The 21663-nt window shown below is 45.2% G+C and overlaps 1 long non-coding RNA gene across 1 annotated transcript in view; it reads right to left on the minus strand.

The window, feature by feature from the left end:
• Nucleotides 1-21663, minus strand: part of LOC120638747 — a 78415-nt gene that overhangs the window by 4264 nt on the left and 52488 nt on the right. Inside the window, exon 3 of the long non-coding RNA XR_005660658.1 lies at nt 8509-8621. This is a non-coding gene — a long non-coding RNA (uncharacterized LOC120638747). The remainder of the gene's footprint in view (nt 1-8508; nt 8622-21663) is intronic.

The raw sequence follows: 21663 nt of genomic DNA on the forward strand, positions 1-21663 counted from the left end.
ATTTGTCACGTTACCCATTCAAGGGAAGAATCGGAGTCATCACAGAATGCTAAGACTCCGAGGGCAGATGAAACTGTGATCGGCCCAGGATTTCTCCTGAAGAGATGAAGTTATGAATGTGTTGTGGGAGGGGAGGTGCATAAAAGAATAAGCTAAGTGACAAATATTTTTCAGCTCAAACCATCTACAAATCAACAGAATATGAATGCAGATTCTTCAGTGGTAGAATATTAGGAAAGTATTTTTCTATTCGATTGGTAAATCATACTGCTAAAGGCACATGATGGAGCTGAGAAATAGTCTCAACGCTATAATAAGTCTATCTTAACTGAGCTGTCGGTGAAGACTGGCTGCCCTTTTTAAACTTTGTAAACACTGTGTTAAATGTGGAGTTGAGAATACTGCGTTAGTCAAATCACATATGACCACAGTGATTTCTCTGAAGGGGTTTGAAGCCAAATATCATTTGTTCCATTTTCTTTCATTTGTAATGCACAATATTATTCCCTTGCTAGATTGTTACTGTTCGGTCATTTCTGCCCAGAGAGAGTCCCTATCAGCTCACAGCTACGATAGAGCTGGATTCATTGTAATAATTTAGATTGGTTAACATAGAGCTACAATTATTTTTTGAAAATGGAATGATGACAGAATATGAATTATTTGGTCACCAAATCTGTCCCAAAATATCTGTGGTAACAAGACTAAAATATCACCTTTATAGAATACTTTCAGAATATCGAGCTTATAAACATTTTTTATGGCATTGTTAAGCACTTACTCTGTGCCAGGCACTCTACTAAGCACTAATCAGGTCCCACATGGGGCTCACGGTCTCAATCCCCATTTTACAGGTAAGGAAACTGAGGACTAGAGAAGTGAAGTGACTTGCCCAACATCACACACTGGCAAGTGGAGGAGTTGGGATGAGGATCCAGGTCCTTCTGACTCCCAAGGCCTGTGCTCTATCCACTAGGCCACGCTGCTTTTCCAAAATGACCTCGTGAAGGAGACATTCGGTTATTCCCTTTTTACTTAGTCCACCACCTGGCAATTTGCGCTTAGTACAGTGCTCTGCACCTAGTAAGCACTCAATAAATATGATTGAATGAATGAACCTATGTACTATGGATTGAATGATGGGCTACATTACCCAGCTCTGCAAAGAGAGGTGTGAATACTCACTGGCTGATGAACCCCTTAGACCATTTCATGAGGTGAAGGAGCTCAACAGGAATCCTGAAAAATACTTGACTAAAGTGAGAGAAAAATCAGTCACTCAATCAATCAATGATATTCATTGAGTGCTTACTGTGTGCAGAGCCCTGTACTAAGCGCTTGGGAAAGTCCAATATGATAGAGCTGGTAGACATGTTCCCTGCCCACAAGGAGGTTTCAGATGCTACAGAGGCAACTGCTCCAAAGGGACAACACCGGTCATTTCTGCTGAAAATGTGTCTTACAACCCAAAATTCCCTTTATATATCCTTCACGAGCCACCCTTCTGCCTGCCTACTTACTCAGTTCTGTGTCTCAGCAGAAAAACCTCCTGACAGGGAGGGGACAGGGTGTGATTGTGTCCAACCTGATTATCTCGTATCAACCCGAACGCTCAGTACAATGCTTGACAAATGATAAGCCCCTAACAAATACCACAAATTATCATTATTACTAGTAATGGTAATAACCAACTGAATTTGTTGAGCATTTACTGTGTTCACAGCACTGTATAAAGTACTTGGGTGTGACTACAGAGAAGTAGCGTGGTTTAGCGGAAAGAGCACAGGCTGGGGAGTCAGAGGTTGTGAGTTCTAATCCTGGCTTCGCCACTTACTGGCTGTGTGACTTTGGGCAAGTCACTTAAACTTCTCTGTGCCTCTGTTACCTCATCTGTAAAATGGAGATTAAGACTATCAGCCCTACGTGGGACAACCTCATTACCTTATATCTGTCCAAGCACTTAGAACAGTGCTTGGCACATACTAAGCGCTTAACAAATACCTTTTTTATTATTATTATTATTACAATATGATAGAGTAGATAAACATCATCATTGCCCTCAAGTAACTTACAAGTCTAGTGAGATGGAGCGTGAGAAAAATGGGCTAACCCTCCCCACACACTGCCCAACCCAGATGATTTTATTCTTATTCATCTTCCGAGCTAAAAATGAAAACTTTGAATTGAAAAAGAAATGAGTCTTTCATCATCTACCACAACTGCACAATCCTCTTAAACTTAAAGGTCAAGCTTGGAGGGAAAGAAAACTCTGCTCGCCTTGAAAAGTTTCTTCAAAATAAAGTTAAAAATAAATGATAAAAAATCACTTGACTGGGATCCACACCACATTCAAAAGGCTAACTAACTCTCCGTGGGTAGGAGCCAAGTTTAAAGGCCGGGATATTGTTAGCCTCTCAAGAAACAAACGGAACAAATTCTTCGAAATCCCTCCTCCCAATGTGTAGCCTAAATAAAACTGTCAACTGAACAAAAGCAGTGGCTAAGCTAATAACATCTTCCAACTTAATTATTTCAGGGCCATGAGAAGTTCTGAGCCCCAAAAGGTGTATCGGTATGTTTCATAGGGCACAATAAGGGGAGAAAATATGGTTCTTTGGTGTGCTTGTGTTGCAGGGCTGGGGACAGTGCATTTTGGCACTCGAATCTAAGCTTTTATTCTCACCAAGCCCCCAGGAGGACAAACTGTGTCTTTTATTTCTGCAAATGGATTCACGCTGTTGGGGACCCTTTGCAAACAAGCAGTGATTCCGTGATAGAATCGATACGTGGTGAGATGAATGTCCGTTTGAAAGAGAAATTGTGAAATCTGTACACTTCCTAATTTTTTTAATGGCATTTATCAAGTGCTTACTCTGTGCCAGGTACTGTATTTAGCACTGGGTTTGATACAAACTAATCGGGTTGAACACAGTCCAAGTCCCGCGTGGGGCTCTCAGTCTTAATCTCCATTTTAGAGATGAGGGAACGGAGGCCCAGAGAAGTGAAGTAACTTGCTCAAGGACACACAGCAGACAAGTGGTGGAGCCGGGACTAGAATCCAGGCCCTCTGACTCCTGGGCCTGTGCTCTTTCCACCAGACCACATTGCTTCTCAACATTTCACATGGTTAACAAAAACGCAATACTGAAAGAATCAGAGCCTCTCATCTTCACTGGTTATGACTTGTTAGAATGTAAACTCCTTGTGAGCAAGAAATGTGTCATGCCCTCATTCGGTACTTCCCTAGCATCCACCACACTGCACCGCACCAAGGTGGTGCTCAATAAATATCACCCCTACTACTACTTGTGAGGAGACTGGACAATAACAGAATAACTACTATTTGGCGAATAGACTGAGCCTCAGGCAAACAGGGAAGGCAAAACAAATAATTTAACAACCCAGGAAAGCCCAGCCTCAAGCACTGGGATACAGTCAGGAGCTGGTGAGAGAAAACAGGAGCATATTAATCCACCAATCAGTGGTATTTATTGAGCATTTAATATGTGCAGGGCAATTACGCACAGTTACATGATTATCTTTATCATCATCTGGATAAAGCAGCATGGCATAATGAGAAGCAGCATGTCATAACGGATAGAGCATGGGTCCTGGGAGGCAGAAGGTCATGCATTCTAATTCCAGCTCCAACCCTTGTCTTCTGTGTGACCTTGGGCAAGTCATTCCACTTTTCTCTGTGCCTCAGTTACCTTATCGTTAAGGCTGTGGACCCAATGTGGGACGAGGACTGTGTCCAATGTGATTAATTTGGTTTTATCCCAGCGCTTAGTACAGTGCCTGGCACACAGTAAGTGCTTAACAAATACCATATAAAGAAAAAAAGGTGTGCAGAGGGGGCCTGTTAAAAGAAAGGGGAAAATTTCCACCTTCTTGGGATCAAAGGTGTACTTGGGATCCAAGCAGTTGAAGTTTATTCCCACTGTGAATTAAACCTAGGAGAGTGGTATCTCTGCTCCATACATTCACCCAACCCACGAATGTGTCAAGAAATAGTCTTTATGTAGCAGGTCACTAATGAAAGCTCTCAGTCATTTTTAGTTTGCAAGTTCTACTAGCTTGCCTTCTAGAACCAGCCGGGCACAAACAGAGAACCAGAAGGCTACATTTGACAGACCAAAGAAGAGCACTGAACTTTGTCAGCTGTGTGACTGTGGGCAAGTCACTAAACTTCTCTGTGCCTCAGTTACCTCAACTGTAAAATGGGGATTAAGAATGTGAGCCTCATGTGGGACAACCTGATTACCTCGTATCTACCCCAGCGCTTTAAACAGTGCTAGGCACATAGAAACACTTAACAAATGCCATCATTATTATTATTACCAAGCCTACTGTATTTCCCAAGTGCTTAGAATAGTGCTCTAGCACATAGTAAGTGCTTAATACATTAGAGAAACAGTGTTGCCTAATGGATAGAATGTGGTCCTGGGAGTCAGAAGGACCTGGGTTCTTCAACTTTGCTCTCCAAATAATTAAAAAATGAAATGGAATTTCAAGGATGAGAAACGGCCAGTGCATTCGACCCATCTGGAGTGTCACAAGTGCTTGCCTTTATGTGTCACTGACAAACTGGAGAAACAACTTAACCTAGTGGTTAGCGCACAAGCCTGGGCGTCAGTAGGACCTGTGTTCTAATGCCGACTCCGCCACTTGACTGCCTTGTGACCTTGAGCAAGACATTCCACTTCTCTGGGTCTCAGTGACCTCACCTGTCAAATGGGGATTAAGACTGTGAGCCCCATGTGGGACAGGGACTGTGTCTAACCTGATTAGCTTGCATCTACCCCAGCACCTAGAACAATGCTTAGTGCATAATAAATGCTTGACAAATCCCATAAAAAACTGGCTTATTCTGGCCACCCCCACTTGCCTTGGCTCATATTTACAATCAAGAATTTTTGAGCGGTTTCATTGGCCCAATGCTTTCATGACTGTGAGCTCCCTCTAGACTGTAAGCTCCTTATGCGATGGGAACGTGTCTTAATTCTTTTGGATTGTACTCTCCTAAGTGCTTAGTACGGTGCTCTGCACATAGTAGCACTCAATGAATACTACTGATTGATTGATGGATTCATTTGTCCTTCTTCAATTTTAGGGTGATGGTGGCATTATTAGATTTTGTTTCTTGGCCCTTTCTCATGCGGTAGGGTTCCCGAGCCACTGGATAATTGTCCTTGATCCATTGTGGAAAAAGAGGTCACCTCCTAATAATGGCAGAAAGAACGGAAGTTCCATCAAACATTCTCAAATTATGCCCACAGGACACAATGGAGTCATTTAAATTTCACTGAGAGTGAGAAATGGAAATGCTGAATTCCACTTTTACAGTTCAAATAGCAGCAGCAAAAAATAGAGAAGGGCATAGCATCTTGGGATTCTTATTTAAGTTATTAGGAAATCAATATCCTGGATCTGGAATGATTTTTGCAAAAAAAAAGTTGCTACAAGCCTATACCTGCTTTTCTGCCAAAGATGTCTCCAAATCCTTTTCTAGACTATAAGCTCACCATAAGACTCTGCTAAAGTGTACTTTCCCAAACACTCAGTACAGTGATCGCCACACAGTAAGCGCCCAATAAATATGATTGATTGACTGATTGAGAGTTCAATATAACAGCTCATAGACACATTCCCTGGTTACAAGGAGACAAGCAGACAAGTGGCAGAGCTGGGATTAGAACCCAGGTCCTTCTGACTCCCAGGACCACATTCTATCCATTAGGCAACACTGTTTCTCTAATGTATTAAGCACTTACTATGTGCTAGAGCACTATTCTAAGCACTTGGAAATACAGTAGGCTTGGTAATAATAATAACGATGGCATTTGTTAAGTGTTTCTATGTGCCTAGCACTGTTTAAAGTGCTGGGGTAGATATGAGGTAATCAGGTTGTCCCACATGAGGCTCACATTCTTAATCCCCATTTTACAGTTGAGGTAACTGAGGCACAGAGAAGTTTAAGTGACTTGCCCACAGTCACACAGCTGACAAGTGGCAGAGCCAGGATTGGATCCTATGACCTCTGACTCCCAAGCCCGGGCTCTTTCCACCAAGCCACTGCTTCGCCTAGCCATGATCCCAGCCCATGAGAAGCTTACTGTCTAAAGAGGGGAGCAGAAATAGAAACAAAACATAGAGAGGGGAAATGGCAGGATATAAGGGTATATACATAAGTGCCGTGGGGCTGAAGGTGGGGTGATTATCAAGCGCTCTAAGGGTACATATCTAAATAGGACCAGGCATCTAGTCCCAGCTCTGCCACTCTGCTGTGTGACCTTGGCTAAGTCACTTCACTTCTCTAGGCCTCAGTGACCTTATCTGTAAAATGGGAATTAGACTGTGAGCACCAGATGGGGCATGGACTGTGTCCAGGCTGATTGCCTTATAACTACCCCGGCACTTAGAACAGTGCCCGGCGCATAGTAAGCGCTTAATAAATACCAGAAAAAAGTGCATAGGTAATGGAGAGGGAGCTGGGGAAATGAGGGGTTAGTTGTGGAAGGTCTAACAAATAGCTCAATTTTTATTATTATTGTTGTTTTTGCCCAAAGTCAGAAAAGGAGACAGAGAAGAGGGTAGGGAAGAAAAGCAAATATTTCCAGGACTGAAGTGGTCTCAACTTACTTGCTGGAGTTCAGGGATAAAGCATGGGATTTTACTAGCCCGCTGAAATATGTGGTTTTACTCTGGCTTCCTAACAAAGGAGTTTGTTGGGAAGCCACAAAGCCTGATGAAGCCAGAGGCTTTGTGAAACTTAATCAAGCATTTCCCTGGGATCCACATGAAAATCCAACTCAGCAGGATGGAATCGGGGGTTTGGGGTTTTTTTTTTTCCAACCAAACAAAGGGCATCGTAGCACCTTCCCTCCAACCTGAGCTGAGGCTTTGTGCCTTTTCCATCCCATTGGGCCCATCAAGACCCAGAGTCAGGTCTAGTTTCCAGAAGGTTCCATCTGACGCTAAGTAATCTTTCACTTCCCTACTTCACCGTTCTCCCACACTAATTACACGGACAAAATTCTAGGCTTTCCCTGCCACTTTCATCCTCTGGTTCTCTGAGAGTTCATTGTTGGTTTCCTTGTCTCTTCTGGTCTCTTGTGTCTAGCCTCCCTTTCCCTGGGGAAGCGATAAGGTATAGTGGATTGAACACGAGCCTGGAAATCAGAAAGGCATTTGTTCTAATCCCGGCTCTGCTACTTGTCTGCTGTGTCACTTCATGTCTGGCAAGTCACTTCAGTTCTCTGAGCCTCAGTTCCCTCATCTGTAAAACAATGAATGAGAATGGGAGACCCAGGTGGGTCAGGGTCTGTGTCTAACCCGATTTGCTCATAACCATCCCAGAGCTTAGCACAGTGTTTGACACAAAATAAGCACTTAAATACCATTCTTGTGATTATTAATATTAGAGAAGCAACGTGGCCTAGTGGAAAGAGCTTGGGCCTGGGAGTTGGGGGAGACTTGGGTTCTAATCCCAGCTCGGCCACATGTCTCGACCTTGGGAAAATCACTTGACTTCTTCTGGTGCCTCAGTTTCTTTAACTGTAAAATGGAGATTAAAAACCTGTTCTTCCTTCTCCTTAGACTCTGAGCCCATTTGGGACAAGAACTATGTTTGACCTGATTATCTTACATCAACTCCAGTGCTTGACACATAGTAAGTGCTTAACAAATACCCGAATTATTATTATTTTCTTTCCCATCCTGCCTCTTAGTGGGTGACTTGTTTCTTCTTTCCAGTTTGGAATTTCATCTTCTGCTCCCTTAGAGCCTCTGGCTCTTTCTCCAGTCCTCAGTTGACTAAAGTTTTGTGCTCTGAACGAGAGACCGTGGAGGTGATTAGATTCATTGGGCAAATCAGTCATAAGAAGCCTCTTATGCTCAACCTAGAGGAACATCAGCATATGTTTCTGCTTTCCCCATCTCCTGTAAGTGGATTTTGCTGCAGTTTGATCTTTAGTGATTTTCACCCTACTTTCTATTTATTCTTATTCTCATTTTTTTTTTTGAATCGGTAATGTGAGAATGAGATAGCGCCAATTTTCAAGGAGCCACTCGCAACAGTGGGAGTCAGAGGACGTGCCTTCTAATCCCGGCTCTGCCCCTTCTCGGCTGTGTGACCTCAGGCAAGTCACTTCACTTCTCTGTGCCTCGGTCACCCATCTATAAAATGGGGGTTAACACTGGAAGCCCCATGTAGGACATGGAACTTGTCCAACCTGATTATCTAGTATCTACCCCAGTGCTTAGTACAGTGCCTGGCACATAGTAAGTGCTTAGTAAATACCATTAAAAAAAAACCCAAAAAAAACTTCTCCCTCACAGCTGGAATGATTTGATCTTTGTAGTATGAAAAGGACGGATCTGAATACACTTCTGCCAAGATTCCTCCCTGCTCCGGGCACTGCAGAAAAAGAGTGGATAAACCAAAATTTTTAACAGTTCATTGGAAGAGGTTAGGAAAATATCAGAAAATTCAGTTTCAACCTGTACCTGATAGGCTTGATCTGGGAATCTTGGCTTGAGGGCCTCACACTTTTGAAACACTCTATGCTTAAAACTTGGAAGATTCTCGGAGACCAGAAGCCCAGATTTCAATGGAGTTCCTGAAACAACAGAGAAATACAAATGGGAAGGAAAGTCACTTAGCACATTCAAAGGTGACATTTTAAACACTTGATTTAGGAGACACAACCCCTCCCACGCTTTGGGGAGATTTCCACACGGCGTCCAAAGCAGAAACTTGCTCTTAAAATCCTCCTGTTCCAGTTGAGAAACGGGTCAGTCGATTCGGCAGTCCGCTGGCTGCCCTCTCGGGCACAGTAGACAGTCTGAGGAGATGTAAAATACCAAGCTCTAATAGCCGGCCCATGAGACCCATGAGGTCGGCAAGATTCCAAGCCCGCCATGTTTCATCAGCAGAAAACGCTTCAGAAAGGGCTGGTTTTGAAATCGTCGGAGTCGGCAGGGTTGGAGGTTGCCAAAGGACAGAGCGGAGCCCAGCCAAGCGGCAGCTAGATTTCAGTACATTGGAGCTCCAGCACGAGATTTCATGTGGGCACTTTGGAAAAAATATCCAACTGCTCCTCTCTGCTTGGGCTTGATGTGAGAGCTTTTTTCCATGGTAATGATTGTCTGCAGGCCTCGGTCTTTCAAAAAAGCAGCACGGTCTAGTGGCTAGGGCACTGGCCTCGATGGCAGAAAGACCTGGGTTCTAATCCCGGCTTCCCCACTTGTCTGCTCTGTGACCTTGGACAGGTCTTGGCCTCAGTTACCTCATCTGTAAACTGGAGATTGAGACTGTGAGCCCCATGTGGGACAGGGACTTGTGTCCAATCCGATTTGCTTGTATCCACCCCAGCAGTTAGTACAGTGCCTGACATACAGTAAGTGCTTAACAAATAACATTAAAAAAAGAAAAAAGGAAGCTCAAACCTGTTGGTTTACAGAGGAAAGCTGGGAGGTCCTGAGTAATAATAATAAAAGTACTTGTTAAATGCTTACTATGTGCCAACCACTGTTCTAAGCGTTGGGGTAGATACAAGGTAATCAGGTTGTCCCACGTGGGGCTCAGTCTTAATCCCCATTTTACAGATGAGATAACTGAGACACAGAGAAGAGAAGTGACTTGCCCAAAGTTACAGAGGTGATAAGAGGCAGAGGCGGGATTAGAACCCACAACCTCTGACTCCCAAGCCTGGGTTCTTTCCACTAATGCACGCTGCTTCTCAAAATAGCTTTTTGGTGGTGGCAGGACAGAGATATTGAAAATCATCCCTCCGCTAAACTTTTCCTAGCAAACTGCAGAGAATGATTTTTGCAAACGGGATGAATGAAAATGTCCGACATTCAAATTTTATTACTGACAGACTGAAAGTGGGAGAAAGCAGCTAGGGGCCTGAAAGCAGGAAGGGGATAGGCTGGAGGGAGTTGAAGCTGCTTTTATATAATGCTCTTCACAAAGTAAGCACTCAGTAAATACTAGTGATTGATTTTATGGTAATGTTAAATACTTACGCTGTGCCAGGCACTGTACTAAGCACTGAGGTAGATATGAGAAAGGTTGGACACATGTCCCACATGGGGCTCCCGGTCTTAATCCCCATTTGATAGATGAGGTTACTGAGGTGCAGAGAAGGTAAGTGACTTGCTTGAGGTCACAAAACAAACTGGTGGTGGAGCCAGGAATTGAATTCAAGTCCTTCTGACTTCCAGGCCCGTGCTCTATCCATTAGGCTACACTGATCCCCATGGGAAACTGTTCCCTTGGAGATTGATGGCTACCATTGAATGGTTGATTGTATACATCTTTTCATTCTGCTGCCTCCTCTACCTACAGTTTACAATTTATTGTTTCTCCACCTCTAAACTGTAAGCTGGTTGAGGTCAGGGAGTGTGTCTATTGATTATCTTGTACTCTCCCGGTCACTAAGTACAGTGCTCTGCACACAATAAGCACTCAATAAACATGATTGAGAGAAGCAGCGTGGCTCAGTGGAAAGAGCACGGGCTTGGGAGTCAGAGGTCATGGGTTCGAATCCCGGCTCCGCCACTTGTCAGCTGTGTGATTGTGGGCAAGTCTCTTAACTTCTCTGTGCCTCAGTTACCTGATATGTAAAATGGGGATGAAGACTATGAGCCTCATGTGGGGCAACCTGATTACCCTGTATCTACCCCAGCACTTAGAACAGTGCTCTGCACATAGTAAGCGCTTAACAAATACCAACATTATTATTTTTATGATTGTCAGACCATCTCCCCTGCCAGACTGTAAACCCTGAGGGCAGGGATTGTGCCTAATACTCTCTCAATCGATCAATCATTCTTTCATTCAATCGTACTTATTGAGCGCTTACTGTGTGCAGAGCACTGTACTAAGTGCTTGGAAAGTACAATTCGGCAACAGAGACAATCCCTACCCAATAACGGGCTCACTGTCTAGAAGGGGGAGAGACAGACAGTAAAACAAAACAAGCAGACAGGCATCATGAACGCTTAGTGTGTGCAGAGAGCACGGTACTATACTCTTGGGGAAGTACAACACAACAGAGTTGGTGGACCCATTCCCTGCCCACAGAGAGTTCACAGTCTAGTGGGGGTGGCGGACATTAATAGAAATAAAGAAAAGACACGTGGCAGAGAGGGTTGATAATGCCAACCTTTGAAAGTTTCTGTCTGAGGGGCTCAAGTCTTTCTCAGACTTTCTACTCGGGTACAGAGGGCGTGAACACATTCTGCTGCTCTGAAATTCAAAATTCAGGAATAGCGGTAGCTTGAGCCATCCTCATAGTAATAATGTAAACCAGTTATTCAATAAGAATTTTCAATTTCATGATTTTTCTAGCCAAGGAAGGAAGACAGGCAGATGGGATGTCCTAAATATTGTGGATTAGGATAAAGTGATCCTTTAGATTAGTTGTTACAGCGCTAGTCTTAGGGAGGTGGTTTTTCTTTTTTTTCAAAATCATTCAAAAGCAACAGAAATCACAGATCTAAAAGATAAGATCTGGCCATCCATCCGTGGCCTCCCAGCTGTTGCTTTGGCTGAATCCCAAAACTTCACTGGAATTGAGCCCAGACATGAACGGGATAGATTCCTGTAAAAGCATTCTGACTTCCACTGCTTGTTTATGACCTGCCTTAGCAAACAAGTCAATCAATCAATCATATTTATTGAGCGCTTACAGTGTGTAGAGCGCTATAGTAATAATGATAATGATGGTATTTGTTTAACACTTATGATGTGCCAGGCACTGTATTAAGTGCTGGGCTGGTTACAACCTGATCAGATGGGACACAGTCCCGGTCCCACATGGGGCTCACAGTCTTAATCCCCATTTTCCAGATGAAGGAACTGAGGGCCAGACTGAGGCTCATGGTCATGCTGCAGAGAGTTGGCAGAGCTGGGATTAGAACCCAGGTCCTTCTGACTCCCAGGCCCGGGCTCTATCCACTCGGCCCTGCTGCTTCTCGCTTGGGAGAGTACACTCCAACAGAGTTGGTAGACTCATTCAATAGTATTTATTGAGCGCTTACTATGTGCAGAGCACTGTACTAAGCGCTTGGGATGAACAAGTCGGCAACAGATAGAGACAGTCCCTGCCGTTTGACGGGCTTACAGTCTAATCGGGGGAGACGGACGGACAAGAACAATGGCAATAAACAGCGTCAAGGGGAAGAACATCTCGTAAAAACAATGGCAACTAAATAGAATCAAGGCGATGTACAATTCATTAACAAAATAAATAGGGTAACGAAAATATATACAGTTGAGCAGACGAGTACGGTGCTGTGGGGATGGGAAGGGAGAGGTGGAGGAACAGAGGGAAAAGGGGAAAATGAGGCTTTAGCTGCGGAGAGGTAAAGGGGGGATGGCAGAGGGAGTAGAGGGGGAAGAGGAGCTCAGTCTGGGAACGCCTCTTGGAGGAGGTGATTTTTAAGTAGGGTTTTGAAGAGGGAAAGAGAATCAGTTTGGCGGAGGTGAGGAGGGAGGGCGTTCCGGGACCGCGGGAGGACGTGACCCAGGGGTCGACGGCGGGATGGGCGAGACCGAGGGACGGTGAGGAGGTGGGCGGCAGAGGAGCGGAGCGTGCGGGGTGGGCGGTAGAAAGAGAGAAGGGAGGAGAGGTAGGAAGGGGCAAGGTGATGGAGAGCCTCGAAGCCTAGAGTGAGGAGTTTTTGTTTGGAGCGGAGGTCGATAGGCAACCACTGGAGTTGTTGAAGAAGGGGAGTGACATGCCCAGATCGTTTCTGCAGGAAGATGAGCCGGGCAGCAGAGTGAAGAATAGACTGGAGCGGGGCGAGAGAGGAGGAAGGGAGGTCAGAGAGAACTTGCGACTCGCTCCCAGCCAACAGAGAGCTTGCAGTCTAGAGGGGGAAGGAGACATGAATATAAAGAAATAAATCATGGATATGGAAATAAGTGCTGTAGGACTGAAGATGAGGCTGAAGGTGAATTAAGGGTGCAAATCCAGGTACGAGGGTGACGCAGGAGGGAGGAGTAGAGGAAGTCCCAGTGTTATTCCACCAGGCCATGGCTCGAACCGAACAGTCATCGAGAAGCAGCATGGCCTAGTGGATAAAGTATGGGCCTTGGGGTCAGAAGGGCCTGGGTTCTAACCCCGGCTCCACCGCGTACCTGCTGTGTGATCTTGGGCAAGTCACTTCACTTCTCTGGGCCTCGGTTACCTCATCTGGAAAATGGGGATTAAGACTGTGAGCCCGCTGAGGGACAGAGACTGTGTCCAACCCAATTTGCTTCTATCCTTCCCAGTGCTTAGTATTCTGCCTGGCACATAGTAAGCGCTTAAGAAATACCATTATTAGTATTATGCAGGGGCCTCTGCTTCCTGGTGGAGCCTGGCAGCCCAGGGCTGGCTGAGATCTGTCTTCTCCAAGACTCCACTGACGGAAGAAGCGACTTGCTTGCTAAGGCAGCTGAGTGAGGGAGCCTCCCTTTGGCATCTGTTGCAAAGTGCTGGATTCCTATACTTCGGTTCTGCATGTTTTCCACTCTCCCTTCTCCTCCTTTCCCTCCCTTTTAGAGGATTTGGTAGATACGTTCCCCGTCCAAAGAGCTTACCTTCAAGATCTAAAGGGTGGTAGTATTGTCCAAGCTCCTAATAGACTGTCTGACCTGAGCGTGGTGCAGAAAACATATAAATCAATGGTATTTATTAAGTGCTTAGCATGTGCAGAGCACCGTACCAAGTGCTTGTATCCACCCCAGCACTTACTACAGTTCCCAGCACACAGCAGGTGCTTCAATACCACAGTTATTATTACAATTCAGTTCAGTCGGTAGACACACTCTCTGCCCTTGGTGAATGTTTCAGGGCAACCTAATTTGTTTAGCGATTTCCAGAGCCCCGGCTTATTGATGAGGTCCAGTGCTTCTGTACGATCGATGAGCACGTGGAGCGAAGGTCTTGCTGGGGTTCCCTGCCCTTTCGTGTCTCTGTCATGCTGAAAAGATAGTATCTGCTGGGCTGTGATCTGACCGAGAATCAGGTGGGCAGAGTTGACTGTGATCTGCAAGGTTCTGCTCGGAAGGACTCTAGCTAGAATCGTATTCCATTTACTTAATTTTTTAGTGTCTCTCTCCCCCTCTAGGTATAAACTTCCTGTGGGCAAGGAACCTGTTTACCAATTCCTCTGGACTGTCGGCTCCTTGTGGGCAGGGTACCAATTCTGTTGTACGGTACTCTACCAAACGCTTAGTACAGCGCTCTGCACACAGTAGGCATTCAGTAAATACTTTGATGTGCCTTTGGCAGAGGCTCAAGTCACGCAGTCCATTTGGACAATATTGTCACCCTTTACACCTTGAATTTAAGCTCGTTGTGGACAGGGAACAGATCATAGGTTCTAATCCCGGCTCTGCCACTTGTGACCTTGGGCAAGTCCCTTAACTTACCTCACCTCCCTTCTTTCCTTATACATCCCAGACTACACACTCCGCTTCTCTGGTGCTAACCTTCTCACTGCACCTCGTTCTCCTCTGTCCCGCTATCAATCCCTGGGCCACGTCCTACCTCTGGCTTGGAATGCCCTCCCTTCTCAAAACCGCCAAAGAATCACACTTCCCCCCTTCAAAGCCCTAATGAAGACTCACCTCCTCCAGGAGGCCTTCCCACACTAAGCCCCACTTTTACTCAGCCCCCCCCCCCGCCCCACATCACCCCAACTCGCTCCCTTTGCTCTACTCCCCTCCCCGCCCCACAGCACTTGTGTATATATGTACATATTATATATATATATGTAATTCTATTTATTTTGTATTAATTCTTGTTTTCCTTGTTCTGATGTGTACACATAGCTCTAATTCCATTTATTTATACTGGTGCCATTGATGCCTGTTTATTTGTTTTGATGTCTGCTCCCCCCTCCTAGACTGTGAACATTTTTTTGTACCTTAGTTTCCTCATCTGTAAAATGGGGCTTCAATCCTCCTCCTTCCTATGTGAGTCCTATATGGGACAACTACCGTGTCCAAACTGTTTATCTTGTATCTTTCCCAGCGTTCAGTATAGTGCTTGTCAAAAAATAAGTGTTTAACAAGTACCATTAAAAAAATTAAAAAAGAACCAAGTTTTAGTGCCCCTAAAGAGTGGAAAGAATCGTTCCCTTTACCTTAGAATCAAACTTGGGTCTCAAGCAGAGATTTGGGCATAGCAGAATCCCATCTACCAACTCACAATAATAATAATAACTGTGATATTTGTTAAGCGCTATGTGTCAGGCACTGTACTAAGCACTGGGGTAGATACAATGAAATCAGGTTGGACATAGTCCCTGTCCTACCTAAGGCTCCCAATCTTAATCCCTATTTTCCAGATGAGGTAACTGAGGTCCAGAGAAGTGAAGTGACTTGCCGAAGGTCACACAGTAGATGAGTGGCAGAGCCAGGATTGTAGCCCAGGTCCTTCTGACTCCTAAGCCTGTGCTCTATCTACTAGACCACATTGCTTCTCCACAACGTATGAGCCACTATCACAAATGGCATCTCAGCCCCAAAACACTCTAATAAACAGCAGATTGGAAGAACAGGGAAGAGGGGAGACAGAGGCTAATCCAGCAACAGACAGCTCGCCAACGCCTTCTGTCAAGTGGGGCAGATAGATGACTTCCAAAAGGCCACAAGAGATTAAAAAAGAGCAGACTCTGGAAACCTCTTTTCTCACACTGACACTAAAATGTAAAGCCGTTGCACAGCGGCTGTTTGGAAAGTCTCTGAAGGTGAAAATACTTCTGTTTAACCAGATAACCAGTGGAAACCCTTTAACCAATCTATAATTGAGCGCTTACTGTGTGCAGAGCACTGTACTAAGCACCTGGGATAGTACAATATAGCAGAGCTGGTAGACATGTTTCCTTCCCATGGGGAGCATACAGTCTCAAGAGGGAGGTAGGCATTAGCATAAATAAATGAATTACGGATATGTACATAAGTGCTGTGGAGCATTCGATTTTAATGCAGAAGCAATTTGGGGAAAGCTATTAGATCACGTTTTTTCAGAAAACGTATTCATCCTGAGGGAAACTCCCTGGGCCTTACTATAAAGGCACCATCTTGCTGCCACTGTTTCACTAATAGTTCTGTTGTCTCTTTGCATTTTTTTCCTGATTTTTCACCCAAACCAGCCTGTTAGCTTCAAGCTCTGGCTTCATAACCTTCAGGGACTAGTTTTCAAAAAGTTCTCGGGGCAAGAGGCGTCAGAAACTATTCATTCTCATTCAATTAATAAATGAGATGTGAAATGCGCTTCGAGGGGGATGATTCCCCAGAGGTTGTTTTATAATAGCATGGGAATTTGCCATGTTTCTGTCGGCAGTTTAATTGGAGAAAGGTCAGCATTTGTCCCTTTTAAAATCAATTGGAAGGGGCCCGCCTACGGATCGAAAAAGCTAAATCGGGTAGTCGATGGTCCTGCATCGAGAACTGGAAAAACTGGAAAGGCTCCTTTGTTGTTAGTGGACAGTCTTTCTCACTGAAAGGCAGGTCAGTCAAATTAACCTTACACAAGAGCTCCATAAATCCATCGACCAAAGGGATTTATTGAGTGCTTACTGAATACAGAGCACTATAGTAAGCGCTTGGGAGAGGACAATATGACAGAGTTGGCAGAAGTGTTCCCTGCTCAGATTGAATTGTCCAGAGACTATTTTTTTTCCAGATTGTTTTCTGTATCTAACCTGATTAACCTGTATCTACCCCAGCGCTGAGTACAGTGCCTTATACACAGTAAGTGCCTAACAAATACCATATCATTGGCTGGCATCATCATCCCACAGAACATTAGTCCAGATTAATTAGGGTCGTGGCTGGGAGTGGGGAGTGGTATTATCATTATAATCGTATTTATTAAGTGCTTACTATGTGCCAAACACTGTTCTAAGCACTGTGGTAAAATACAAGGTAATCAGGTTGGGCACAGTCCCTGTCCCACATAAGGCTCACAGTCTTAATGTCCATTTTGTAGACGAGGTAACTGAGGCCCAGAGAAGTGAAGCAACTTGTCCAAGGTCACACAGCAGGCAAGTGGGTGAGCTGGTATTAGGACTTAGGTCCTTCTGACTCCCAGGCCCGGACTCTATCCACACTGCTTCTCACTGGGGGGGGTCTATAGGGCAGGGTATGTTATTATAGGGGAAAGCCCTATTCCTGACTCATAATCCATGGAAAACCACAGGTTTGGGAGTCGGAAGGCTCTAATTTTTCCTCCACCGTGTGACCTTGGGTAAGTCGCTAACTTCTCTGTGGCTCAATTACCTCATCTGGAAAATGGGGATCGAGACTGTGAGCCCCATGTGGGACATGGACTATGTCCAACCTGATTACCTTGTATCTAACCCAGCGCTTAGTTCAGTGCCTGGCATACATTAAGACCTTAACAAATACCATTAAAAAAAAAAGTCCCTACTCTGCCTGGCCTAGGGCCCTGGGACAGATGCTGGTGTTTTGTTTGCCAATCCATTCAATAATAATAATGGTTTCCCTAAACATATAGTTCAGAATTATTATCAGTGGTCCAGTGGTTCACTAAGTACATGGTGTATCAACTGCAGAATAATAGCAGAAACATACCCGCTCTGAGCCTGCATCAGTCCAGGGCATACAACCTGGCCATCTCTAGAACTGCTCAAGGAGAAGGTTCACGTGTACCAGCATCAAAACCAAGACCTCTCCAGGAAAATCTTCCCTCATACTATTGTCAAACAATGGGGGAAACTACTGTTTACATCATCAGGAGAGGAATTTCCTTTGAGAAGAGATTCCTGGAGGAATTTCCTTTGAGTAGAGATGAAGAGATTCCTAGAGGAATTGCCTTTGAATAGAGGTTCCTGGAGGAAGTTCCTTTGAGAAGAGATACCTGAAGGAATTTCTTCTGAGAAGAGATTAACTCACGTCTTCCCCCCTCCCCATCAACCACAAACCCCCTCACCACACATACATTATCTTCAAAAGAAAGGAATTCATTCTGTGGCTTTGATGGATGGGAACGAAGGAGGAGATTAGGGGAAGAATTGGAGAATTTGGATTTCTCTGACTATAAAAGGACTGTGCTGTAAAGGTGTGCATCTACTACATTATGGTGGGATGGGATACCCTGGCATTAGAATCCAGAGGAGTACTATCTCAGCACACAGTAAACACTCCATAGATACCACCGATCACGGCCTGATTGGTTGATCTGCCATAAACCAGGATCCCACTGCATTTCCTACTATGACCCAGCCCGCACACTTTGCTCCTTTAATGCCAACCTACTCACTGTACCTCCATCTCGTCTATCTCACCGCCAACCTCTCGCCCATGTCCTCCCTCTTCATATCCACCAGACGATCTCTCTCCCCACCTACACAGCCTTATTTAAAGCACATCTCCTCCAAGAGGCCTTCCCCGATGAACCCCTCAATTCTTCTCCCAAGCCCTTCTGCATCACCCTTGAACTTGGATTTGCACACTTTATTCACCCCTCCCTCATCCCTGCAGCACTTAATGTACATATCTGTAATTTATTTACTTATATTAGCATCCGTTTCCCCCTTAGACCGTAAGTTCGTTGTGGGCGGGGAGTGCATCTACCAACTCTGTTATATCGTACTCACCCACACGCTTAGTGCTGTGCTCTGTACATGGTGAGTGCTCAAATACCACTGATTGACCGATTGATCCTGGAGTGCGGTCACTTGGGTGATGGTTACCTAAGGGGACAGTCTTCTTACAAGGGCAGTCAGGGGTAATAAGAACCAGCTCGAGAATGATGCATACAGAGGCATTAACAGACAGGCCTTTGACAGGTATATGCTTTCAGCAAGGTTCAGTGGCTTAGTAGACTTACAGGACCCATGAAAGATGTATGAAGTCTTTAGTTAAAGACCTATTCTCTGAAATGGCATTCGGTTCCCCACGTGAAATCTGCTTCCATTTCAGCTAGCCTGATTGTGTTTGGAGCAGCCTCTTGCTCTGATTCATTTTGAGAAACTCGCTGACCTTGCTTAAACTCACCAATTGGGTAAACAGGGCTCACCATTCATATGCACTGTCCCATGCGGCTTGTATTCAGGTTCATTTGTGCTTTACTGCAAAGGACAGCCTGGTCGTGACTCTAAACTCCCAGATTTCCCATGGATGAAGACTGGACATTTTAGTATAGGGCCATAATATCAGGAAATAAACACCATGTGCTTAATGATGATCGTGTTAAGCTCTTACTATGTGCCAGGCACTGTATTAAGCGCTGGGGTGGATACAAGCAAGTCGGGTGGGACCCAGCCCCTGTCCCACATGGGAGGCTCACAGTCTCTATCCCCATTTTACAGATGAGGGAACTGAGGCCCAGAGAAGTGAAGTGGCTTGCCCAAGGTCACAGAGCAGACAAGTGGCAGAGCCAGCATTCGCACCCACAACCTTCTGACTTCCAGGCCCATGCGAGGGAGCGTGCCTACCAACTCTGTTGTATTCTCCCACGCGCTTAGTACAGTACTCTGCACATAGTAAGCGCTCGATACACACCAGTGAGTGACTTGTCTCAGCCTCTCTGTTCTGAAGAAGCTGAAGAACTGGATCGAAGCTACCAGTCTGCATGACTTTTTCTTCAAACCCCGTCTCACCCCAACTCTTGCAGGATCTAGAGGCACTCAATCGAGAAACACAAATCAGAGAATTTATAACCAGAATGAGAGACAGCCAGCCTTCCCATCAATTCCACGAGCAGCTGTCTCTTGGTAGTTAAGGAGTCTAGCGAGAAGATCGAGGCCAAACATCCATCATTTCTGGGACGGACACCGGAAACATCCACAACTCTCCTCACCTCGGCGGTGCCCGTTTCGAATGAAGGGCAGACGGAATTGAAGGAGCCAGAGGACACGCCTACCAGCGCTTCCCATGTAGGAATAATTGACAAGGAACGGAAGGAGAGAAGCCAGGATGGTTTTGGTGCCCTTCTCTCAGCCCGTCTGAACTAAGCACCTGCTACTCAAGTTTTTCCTCTGGTTGGGCCACCACCCTCTGCCAGAACCTTTTTAAGATCCATTCGAGATGCAGCATGGCCCAGTGGAAAGAGCCCGGGCCTGGGAGTCAGAGGAACTGGGTTCTAATCCCGCCTCTGCCATGTGTCTGCTATGGGACTTCTCTGTGCCTCAATTACCTCATCTGTAAAATGGCGATCAAATCCTACTCTGCCTACTTAAACTAAGAACTCCACGTGAGAAAGGGACTTTGACCAAACTGATTAAGTTGTATCTCTTCCGATGCTTACAGCAATGCGTGGCAGACAGAAAATACTTAACGAGTATAGTAATAGTGAAAACAAAACTACCTGGCTATGGCTGACAAGTGATGCATCACCTTGAGCAAGTCACTTGGCTTCTCTGGCCCTCAGTGTCCTCATCCGTAAAATGGGGATGAAATACCTGTACTCCCGCCTGCTTAGACTTGAGCCCCTTGTAGGACTGTCTGACATGATTACTCCAGGCTTAGTACAGGGCTTGGCCACTGAAGCCACTTGGCTAGCACTTAACAAATACCAGAATTATTATTAGTAGTATTAGTAGCATGCATATTAAGCTCTTATTCAGAATCAGGATAGAACTGGGGGCATTTCGGGAGAGCATTTTATTCCACAAAGGGGTGGAAATAGACCAAGAAGAAAGTAGTAGGAAGGTTCTCAATAGTTCCTGCTTTCTTTGATCAATCAATCTAGCACTCAATCACCTGGCCGCCTCCTATCTCACCTCCCTGATTTCCCACAACGACCCAGGACGCTCACTTTGCTCCTCTAACACCAATTTAGCAGCGTGGCATAGTGGATAGAGCACAAGCCTGGGAGTCAGGTCATAGGTTCTAGTTCTGGCTCTGCCACTTGTCTGCTGTGTGACCTTGGGCAAGTCTTTTCACTTTTCTGTGCTTCAGTTGCCTCATCTGTAAAATGGGGACGGAGACTGTGAGCCCCATGTATGACAGCGAATGTATCCAACCTGATTTGCTTGTATCCACCCCAGAGCTGGCTGGCAAATAGTAAGGCTTCACAAATACCATAATCAGTATTATTATTATTATTGTCTCATCTACTTCACCCCGACCTTTGGTCTGTGTCCTACCTCTGTCCTGGAATGTCCTCCCTCTTCATATCCGACAGACAATGACTCTCCCCACCTTCAAAGCCTTACTTGAAGGAACATCTCCTTCCAGGGGCCTTTCCTGACTAAACCTTCATTTTCTCTACTCCTTCTCCATTCTGTGTCATCCTTGCACTTGAATTTGCACCCTTTATTCACCCTACCCTCAGCCCCACCGCAATTATGTACATATCTAAAACTTATTTTAATGTCTGTCTTCCCCCTGGAGTGTTAACTCTTGGTAGGCAGGGAATGTGTCATAATCTCCCAAGCACTTAGAACAGTGCTCTGCACAGTAAATCCTCAATAAATACAATTTATTGATTGATTAATCCTAGGGGAGAGGATATGCAAATCAGTATCATGCCGATGGGCAGCCAGTCAGGGTTGAGAGGAAATTCCCTCAGCTATATTCTATGTAGCAAACACTGTATTAAGCGCTGGGGTAGATATAAAAGATAGTCGTCCCACACACCTGACACAGGACTTGCAGTCCAAGTAGGAGGGAGAACAGGCATCAAATCC

This window comes from Ornithorhynchus anatinus, chromosome 13, assembly GCF_004115215.2.
Source record: "Ornithorhynchus anatinus isolate Pmale09 chromosome 13, mOrnAna1.pri.v4, whole genome shotgun sequence".
In the NCBI taxonomy this organism is placed as follows: domain Eukaryota; kingdom Metazoa; phylum Chordata; class Mammalia; order Monotremata; family Ornithorhynchidae; genus Ornithorhynchus; species Ornithorhynchus anatinus.